The sequence below is a fragment of the Rhagoletis zephyria genome, unplaced genomic scaffold, assembly GCF_001687245.7.
Source record: "Rhagoletis zephyria isolate East Lansing unplaced genomic scaffold, Rhagoletis_zephyria_1.1 Rzeph_scaffold_16825, whole genome shotgun sequence".
Taxonomy (NCBI): Eukaryota; Metazoa; Arthropoda; class Insecta; order Diptera; family Tephritidae; genus Rhagoletis; species Rhagoletis zephyria.
This window is the reverse complement of record NW_016173888.1, coordinates 792-11201: the sequence shown is the minus strand read 5'-3', so window position 1 is coordinate 11201 and position 10410 is coordinate 792. Positions and strand designations below refer to the sequence as shown.

Below are 10410 nucleotides of genomic sequence, written 5' to 3'. Positions count from 1 at the left end.
TTATGATCACATATATGTATATCGGTAACCGTTCTACCAATTTGTACTAAACTCGGTGTGGTTATTGTACTTGCCACACAGAAGGAAAACGTTGAAAATTATTGAAATGGGACTAAAATTACGGCCGCTTTTCATATAACGGTAAATTTCAGAAATGCTTGAAACTTCAATATTTCGAAATTTAAGGACGCTAATTTACTCAAAATTGATACACCCCGGCTTACCATGTAGCGGTAGCTTTCGGAAAGGTGAAAAACGTATATTTAATACTTGCGCCGGGTATTTAATGTTCGGCTCCGCCCGAATTTAGACTTTCTTACTTGTTACAGAATAGAAATTGGTTGAGCCGTTTGGCGCGGCATAACCGTCATACGAAATACATTTAATTTTTGTATACCTAAATATACTTATGTATTTATGTATATACTTTAGATACAGATTGAAAGTAAGAAGTGATCACGTTTCTGAAAACGTTTGGTATGAAACTAAATAGAATAATTAGTCCGTTTTATAGACTGTCCACGTAGATATACTTGGGATGTTAGGTGACTTTTACTGGTAAGGAGTTCACAAGCTCCGCCTACCGCCGAAGAGCTTTCAAGTGGAGGATTCATTATGACGGGGATATGTTGGATATGTAGGGCTCCCTATTCATAGTTTTCCGTCCAAATTTTAGCTCAACAGTGCGTATGAGTGATATTAGCGTGCATTGGAATTCACTTATAGCTACGGTGACCAGATTTTTGTGGACAAAAATCGGGACATTTCTATAGCATCGAATTCGAACATACAATTTTGTTTTTAGAATAAAAAGACACAAATCTTTTAAAACAGTGTTATTTAAGACAAAACAAAGAGAAAAAAACTTGAAAAACGAACGCAAAAATGTATACACACAATTTATACGGTGGCGATTTTGAGAAGAGGAAAGGACATTTTTAGCAATTTTTGGCTACTTTTCTTGGTTTAAACTATGTTTATTATTTTTTATGAAAATAAAGCTTACCACATATCTAAAAAAACATGTAAATCAAAATTTCATACAAAAAAATTCGACGAATTTTAATAAATCGAATTTTAATATCTCGGTAGCCAGTTCGAAAACGCTTTATCTCAAAAAACTTTTTAAAAATGCCCTCTTTCAGAATTCGTTTCAAAAACGCCCTATCTCAACTGCCGATTCAAAAACGCCCTATATCAGCATATTTTCAATACATTTTGAATTCTGATAGGGCGTTTTTGAACCGAATTTTGAGATAGGGTGTTTTGCAATTAAATTCTGAAATAGGGCGTTCTTGAAAAGTTTTTTGGGATAGAGCGTTTTCGAACTGGCTGCCGATATAGGTCGATCTTCCACTCAGCCATCAAAATGTTGATAGAAAATTTTGAGCTTTTTAATCAGATTTTAAGAAATTTTTTGATCATGCACTTTTTGTAGCACATTCAATTTTATATAATAAAGTGCAATTGAGAAGTTGCTTGAACTTATCGTTGATTTTTTGCAATTTTTTTCGGGCATTTTCTTCCATACAAAATAAGTTCGGCAATATTTTGTATGAAGAAAATGAGCAAAACCTTCCATAAAAAATTTACCAAAAATCAGCGGTTGTCCTAGCTACTTAAAATTTGCACTTCGTACTAAAATAGAATGGGCTACAAAACTGCCTACACAGAATATTTCTAAAAAATTTAATATAGAAGATAAACGTTTTGATGAAAATTTGTAGAATTTTGTGAATTTTTGTGCAAAGTTTGTGTTACATGGTTTTAGTTATACTTTAGAGCTATGCTTTAATAAAAAATAAAACAAATTAAATAATCAAAAGGGGATTAGCTAAAGCATGCTTAAATGTCTTTTCCCTATGTACATATATTGTTTGAGGGAATTAATATTACTTTTTATAATTTCACTAAATTCAAGTTGGAATAGTTTCATTAAAAAAAGCAAAAAAAAAACTTAACAAATCGGTACTGTCCCGCAGTGTTGAAAGTTTTAGCCGTGTTGAGGCAAGATCTAGCTTTCGTCTTTGTCATTGAGCTTAGAAATTCAGGATTTAGCTTCGTGGCTTTTTTGTAGTCGTTTCTTATTTTATAACTAGCATTTTTTTAAAGGAAAATCCTCCACAATATTTGTGCACAAAAATGTTGTTCCGGTTCAGTTTTAGTTGACGAAATTTTATGCGAATATCATCCGTCGGCATCACTCCGTCCGACGAAATTTACTCAGCGAACTCGTTCTGTTTATACTTTAACAGTTTTTTCAGGGGCTCTCAAGTGTCCTACCAGGAAACTCCGCACATCGTGAGGGAGAAAAATAGTTAGTCGCCGCTGCTATGCCGTAGTCATTCGGGGGTCCTGAGCCCCTTCATCGTCTCTGCTATTGCGTCACATGCTGCCGACCATTTTTGCTGCTTTGTAGCATAGCCTTCACGAGTGACTCAGGCGTGGAAATCTCGCCAGATATGTTGCGAAGCTTGCATCTGGTACTGTCAAACCGCATACACTCAAAAAATACGTCTTCTATTACATCTCCTCCGAGGTAGTCGCATATGTATTCCGATTCGTGTTTGAATCGATGAAGGTATGCCTTGAAGCACTCATGTCGAGTTAAACAGTTTGTCAAACAGAAATCGGTTTCGCCGTTTAGTCTGCTTCATTTGCGTGTAAATATATACGGTTTGCTCTTAATTTTGCGTGCTCCTATTGAAACATTCGCGATTGTAATTGTATTGTTATGTATGAAGATATTTGGTGGTACAAATGTACCACTACTTTGTCGTTAATGACCGGGGGTTTTCAGATCCTAAAAAAGAGTCCCATTTATTATTAAAACGGTTTTATTAAACGGTACGGTATTCAAAAATGTTTGCACAAGGCTTTCATAAAATTTCATGATCGTTAGTAGGTACCTTTATCACATATTTCAAAGAAATTGTTATTTATTTTGGAGGAAAATCGAATTTGTGTAAAATAAAGTAAAACGAAGTAAAATAAAGTGTCGAACGCTTCCAAAGTGAAGTGAAAAACTTTAATTGAAGTGAAAGCGGCAGCACTGGTGATCGGCAAATACTCCGTTCGAGTGGTAGTCTCCATTTCACAATAGGCATAAACTGAAGTTAAGGCTTGGTGGAAATAAACTACTACTATTACAAGGAGAACGTATGAGTAACATTTTTGAAAAAAGCTGGAAGAATTCATATAAAATTTCTTACCGTAAAATATGTCGGAAACTCTTCAACATTTTCAAGATGAGCTGGAAAAGCTGGACACATGTTGGCAACACGATGCCAGCAACATTTTTTCACGACAGTTTAAAATGTACATTTATGTATGTAATTATCAGCAATGACGACACAACTCAAAACGCAAAGAAAATAAAACCCTTAATCCAGTTACGGTCCTCAGGTCTCTAATACTTGCCTAATACATGGCGAATCCTTTATACTTACTTTAGTAACACTTACTACTTAATTTAGCAAGAAATAGTAACGGATTAGACAGGGATTAAAGACATGAGCCACTTAATAGTAGTAAGGGGTTTTTTTACTTTTGAATTGTGTCATTATTGCAGAGTAGCACCAATATGTAAATTTTAAATTGTTTGAAAAGCAACAGCTCACAATTTTTTGAGTATTTTATATTTTTTGAACATTGCGAACTTGAAAAGGCATTATAAAAAGTAAGTTTATACTACGCTAAGCTAGTTGAGTTCCCCAGTAAGAAACTTTCATTAAGAGGAAAACCTCCCCTTTACTTTGGGAGCATGCCTGTTGACAGCTTACTTAAAGATATGGAAAGCTGCGGTGGGCAGTGCTAACTAAAAACAAAATTTACTAGCCTTTTGACTATTCTGCATCATACGTTTATGCAAGGAAAGTTGCATGAAACATCATACTTAACGCCAATAAGAAATGGGCACACGCTCACATCGGTCACAGGGAAACGATAGCCGAACTCAGAGAATGTTATTCTACCCATTGCCCGCTTCCAACCCACTCCTCCAATTCAAAAAAACAAAAAGAATGGAGTACGGATTCGGTCAGTAATCAATAAGGTGGGTGGGAGTAGGCGTTATGAAGAGCTATTTACGTGTAAGTTTTAATTTCCGTTTGCCTATATACTGAAATACACTTCAAGCGGAATTAATGATTACCTAAAAGATGACGTCTGCATATTCACTAACAGCCAGGCATTTATAAAATAACTGAATAATTCTAAAGTATCCCAAATGAAACATGTGGAATGGAATCATCTCGTGGAATTCCATAAAGAGTCGTCTTAATCTAAGCCATCTAAACTAATCTAATCTGTCCTTAATTACCTAGAGATCAGAGATAAGTAGAGGCTAGGAATCTCTCCCCTAATTTTTACGGAGTACCAAGCGAGGGAACGGTGGTAATTGACAACCCTTGTGTTATCACAAAGGCTTTTGAGTATAAATCAGTCTTATAAAGGATTGCCGGCGGGAAGGCCATCTATGATCCCTTATTTATGATCTTTGGAAGCGGCGTGTGCCGGAGATTATGGATCTGCATACCGTTTGCCAGATCAGGTACTTTTCCCAAAATATTTTCATTTTTGTTAAAACAAAAGTTCATATTTTAAAAAGGAAAAAATTAAAAAATAACAAATGTTTTATATTTTTTTCATTTGTAGTAAAGCCTGTCTTTTTGGCACAAAAAATAAAGCTACTAACGACCAAAATCGATGGATGAATAAACCACTTTTGAATAGTCAAATGAAAATGTGCAATAATTTTTTGTATGAAATAGAAGCAGGAAATTATGTTACTCATACGCCACATCGTACATGGGCGTAATGGTACATACGCGTACATGGCGTATGAGTAACATTTTTCAGGTTAAAGTTTGAATCTTTTTCATTCGCAATGCCAATTTAAAATGAAAATATTTTGGGAAAAATACCCAAAAAACGATATACAGATCCCCAAATTCGGTTTACGTGTCTCGGCGTTTATATGTGTTATTTTAGCGTTTATCCAGTGTTATTGATACTCCAGCTGAATGAATAAGAATCAAAGTAACCAAATTAGTCGAATGTGTTCATTTTGAATTGGAGCGATACCTTTTCATTTTGAAGCGCAATAGCTCAATTTCAAGAGTTTCCTCTGATGGAAGCTATGTATATGTACATACATTAAATGAAAGTTAAGATTTTGGACTAAACCTGGTGCAGTTTCAAAATGATTTAATTATTTCTCAGAAACGAAGTCGAATATATTCCGATAAAAATTAATGAATTTTATTGTTGTTGCTTCCAGCAGTATGGGTAAATGATGTATTTTGAAACGGACTTCCGTCATACCTTGCCAAATCTCGTTAGAAGACAAACCGGTTTCGATGTTGTGCCATCTTCCACAACCACTTAAAGATTACCAAATATGAATTTAGCCTATGTAGCATTTCAACCATCATTCCATTTGTTATAAGTATTTACGGACTTAAGTATTTACATGTGCCTCCATGCCATTCTCTGATTTCCTTCAGTTGACAGCAATGCAAATATTGCGGTCTCATTAATATCGCATATACATAAATCAAACCACATGTATAGTTGTACAACGGAAGATAGTACCTATAAAACCACCTCTTTGTATGCATAGGCACATAAAAGCGCTTACTGATATATTTAAATAATACATATGTATATAATTTTCGTATAATGAAATATTTGCGCTGAAATTTATTGTGTGCGGTAGCAACTAAGCGGAATATAGCAGAAATTCAATCATATACTTATATATAAATATATACATACATAAGTGGTATATATACTCGTATTGAAAGTATAAAAACATAAATGCAAATACAAACGTGCACGCATTGTAAAATTCTTAGTGTACCTAAATCAGCATGCGCCCATGCATAAGTATTAAGTATGTATGTGTATTTACTTAGTAGTAACTAAAGTACTAATGTACACATTCATATGTACATACAATAAAAGTCGCCGCATTGTAACAAAATAATTTTGTAGGCCTCTTCTCACAAAGTTTACAACAACAAGCAGGAAAAGTAGCATTAAATTTGGAAGCCACCTGATATTCTGTTGGAAATTGAATAAATTCTCGCTTCAAGGACACATTTTATAGTAGTTTTGTACTTATTTTTTTATTCGTTTCGTGGCATCCTTTTTATGGCCATTTGCTTCGTAAAGGCAAGGTAAAATGCCACAAATATTGCTTCTTTGATATGAGGCTGGCTTTAGGTTACAGATAGTATATTTATTTTTTTACGATGCTGAAGGATGATTTACGCGAGAATTTGCGGTTTTGGGATATTTGGTAGATATGGAGGCACATACATATGTATGCATGAAAGAATCTTATAGTTATTTATTATGGTGTGGTAAATAACATTTTATTGCGAAAAATTAAAGGTTTCACGGACTGTTGTTTACTTATGACCCATTGTTAGTAAGGATAAATGCTAAATACACCTCTATCTGAATCCAGTGTAGTTTACGCTTTAGTCAAAATAGAAATGAGGATACAGAATGGTTCATAGATATACAATTATATCACGATGTAGAAAACAAAGGTGGCGCCGCCCATCTCGGTACCGTTATTTGGCTCTCAGTAACTTATGCAGAATCCCTGTTTGTATGACGTCACACTTGTGCAACTCGTTTAAGTTTTTCTTGCCAAATTTCTTCTTCCATTCTTGCTCGAGATTTGGCACTGCTCTCTCACAAATGCATTAGTGTGACGTCACACAAAAATTTTTCTCACAAATCCTCTATGATGGGCGCAAAGTTGTATTCTATGATTCTTGGAATTATATGTATCATAGTTTGAAATGAAGGCAACGGCCTTAAACCCTCAAGATATAGGGCTTGGCCAGTAAATGAGCAATAACGTTTTATTTTATCAAATAGAGTTGCCACTTGTTAAAAAATAAATTCAAATTCTTTAATTTAGTTATTAAATAAATTATTACAATATGTATGGATATCAACCGAAACTTTTTTGAATGGCTTTATTTCTGAACTACATGTGAGAGGGTTGCCACTGGTCTAAAAAAAAATTAAATGTAAGTTAAGGCAGTTAGGTAATTGAGTTATGTATTAAACTTGGGTGTCGGATTTAAAAAAGTTTAGGTTTGAAAATGTTTTGCAGGGGGTTGCCACCTGTTTGAAGAGTCGAATCTTATTAAGTTATACACAAAAGTTATATGGCATATTAAAATATTGATATCAAACGAAAGAGTGTTAAGAAATCTTTTATTTGAATATTTACAATATTTTTGAGATTTTTGAAAAGGGTTGCCATTTGTTAAAGAGCTAAATTCAAACTATTTTTGAGAGTCTTTATTTAGCAGGGTTGCCTCATATCTACAAAATCAAATTCAACTGGAGTTGCGCCAATTAGGTAATTAAATAAGGGTGCAAAAACGAAATAGGTTTAAGAAGATATTAGTTTGAAAAGTCGAATTAAATTAAATTATGCACAAGTTATTTATATGAAATATTAAAGGATGGGTGGCAAACGAAAGAGTGGTCAGAAATCTAAGAAATATGTATGTAATTAAAATAGTATCCAGGTATTTGAAGAGAAACACCATCGGCTTAAAAGATGAATTCAAAGTATTTACTAAGTAAAATTAACTAAATTTTACAAGATGGGTAAAAACTTTAGTTAGAAAATACTTTTGAGAAGGGTTGCCACCCATTCGAAACGTCATATCTATTTAACTATGTATTCTTCGAATTTCAAAAATTAGATGCCAAATTAATAAGCTTGGTTTGTAGGTGTAAAATAACGTTTTCTTTTTTGAATTTAGATTTTTTTATCGATGCAGGGTGATTTAAAACTAGACTAACCGAACCAAGTGAGATTTCTCTTCACTCAGAAATCGCTGAGCGAATTTCAAATGTTAAATTCAATTTTGCCGTTTTTACGCCACGCTATGTAGCGCGTGGAATCCACAAACAACTTTGTTTTTTTAATGGCGGTGGCCATCGGTAGTCAATGGCAAACCTTCTAGTGTAATTCTTCCAATAAAAACCAATTTCTTTTGCAAGCGGCATACAATTGCAGGTCCCTTCATTTATGTGATAAAATCAAGAAACACATCATAGCCCGGCCATACACTTAGTGAAATGTGTAGCTCCAAATAAAGAAAATGGCCATTGCATCTACTTATCCTGGTCGAACCCGGTTTAATGGAACTTTTGTCCAAATTCAGATTGCTGACCTATACATAATGAAATTGCCTTACCACTGATGATCGCCTCTCTATTTCAATTTAGACAATTAAGATCCGTCTGGTTTCTCCTGTTTTTAAAAATGTTGCATCTGAATCACTTTCTAAGACTAATTTAGTTTAATAAATAGTGGAGTCATAAAGCCATTCCCAAGAGGGATACTCTAGAAATTCGTATTGACATAATGTCCTACACATTAAAATGGGCAAAATGAATTTGTGGTTGCTGTGGGTTACTCAAAAATACTTTTCGTTATTATAAAATGAATGACATTATGACAATAGCAGTCGTTATGACACCTTGTATAATCCTTCCCCTAGTATTCTTCGCCCACGTAAAGAATTCAGACAATCTAAGAAATCAGAACTTATTTAGCATAAGTTCGTCTTGTTGTAGTTATGCTAATTAACAACTTTATGTCTACAACTGCATAATTTTCATATAAACGTCAAGAATTTTTGTTCTGGAACCTATATGCAAAGGTAGAAATTAGTTTACTGTGTTCTTCAAAAAAAAATGAATAGAAACAAAGCAAATGAAGAACCGGCTTTCGCCAATACTCAATTAACATTTCGCTGGCGAAACGTTACATTTAAAGTGGCTAATGTTTATGCATGACAACACCCGCTCATTTCCACAAGAGCTCCTTCATCAGTTAAATAAACAAATGGAAAGACAAACGTTTAGGTAACTATGATTCCATATGCTTACGTTTAATCGATGTCCTTGTCCTTTGCAGGCGACCTTAAAACGTAAATAAACAAACAAACTTACGAATAATGGTTGTAGTAGTAGTTCAATAAGCCATTGATGAGCGTGCTAAAGTGTAAATATGTACATACATTGAATGTTTATATGTGTGTATGAGTATAACGTGTTTATTGGTAATGCCGGCGAAAGACAAGGAGATAATAAAAAATGCGACTTTTACCACAAATAAATGCAGTAAGTAACGGAAAGTACTCGTAAAGGTAGCATAAATAATAAATGGTGTAAAAGTTGATTAAAAATAAATAAACAGAATAAATAAATAAATGAAAAGTAAGTACATACATACATATTAAATAGTTTGTGAACCGCAACAATTGCATCAAAAAATTCTTGCATTTGAAAACTTTCTCTTAGGGCCGTTTGCACCATGTCTAGTTAACGCTAACTGGAGGTACATCCTTCAGTTAAGCACATCCACTGCTTTATCGATCACATGTTATATGATGGGTGTCGATAACGTCGATAAAGATGTTTAACTGGGAGTTAGAATTAACTAGACATGGTGCAAACGGCACTTAGTCGCTAGCAACAGTAATGAAAATACTACAGAAAATATATCAGAAATAATGCTGTGCAGTATCGATTCCAAAAGTACTCAGAACTCGATTCTCAAAAGGATCGGCTTTACCCGATTATTAAAAGTACCGATACTGAGTACTTCAAAGTACTCAGTACTCTCAAAAGAGCTGGAAAGGACTTGAAAGTATTCAGTACTTAAAAATACTCTGTTGCAACCATCACTTTGATACGTATACCCAGGATCGATTCAATACTCACTATTAAGTGTTTAATAGATACTTAAAAGTACTGAGTTCTATTTACATTTGCCGGTATTTACCGGAAATGATTGCACTCAATTTCAAATCTCAGTAATTCTCAAGTACACTCAACACTTGTACCCAGTAGACTTAGCCATCCAATCGACGTAATTTGAGATTAATATATAAATTTGAATAAAGTGTTGTCAGCTTGTATGTTTGTATGTTTAAAGAAAGTACTCTCCAAAATACCCGATCCTTAAAAGTATCAACACCAACGAACTAGATCCTCAAGGGAACTCGATACTTCCCAACACTAATCAGAGGCTATATCTATTAACTAAATTTTAGAGATGTGAACTGAATAAAACAAAATTTAGTAGAAGACGCGACATAGCCGACTTTTCTTAAGACAACCCTTAAAATCAATGTTAATGAATACTTAACACATTCAGCCAAAGTTTTTAAAGAAATAGAGAAGTCAATATTTTTTGTTTACTTCAGAGAGAAGGATAAAGAGAAATGTGTTTCATGTAGAGTCCGACCGCAGCCGAACCGAACGTTCGGTTTTTATCTAACATTCAGCCGAAGCCGATGATTTACTTTAAAATTAGGTGAATCGATTTTTTCATAAGAATAAGCTTACCTTTTTAAG

At 34.0% G+C, this 10410-nt stretch overlaps 1 long non-coding RNA gene across 1 annotated transcript; it reads right to left on the bottom strand.

The window, feature by feature from the left end:
* Positions 1-393: 393 nt before the first annotated feature.
* On the bottom strand, positions 394-9970 carry LOC108379623 (uncharacterized). The gene is made up of 3 exons (XR_001849497.1): positions 9891-9970; positions 6460-6465; positions 394-406 (listed from the first exon to the last, which is right to left on the bottom strand). It is a non-coding gene; the product is annotated as an uncharacterized LOC108379623 (long non-coding RNA).
* Between the last annotated feature and the right edge of the window lie 440 nt (positions 9971-10410).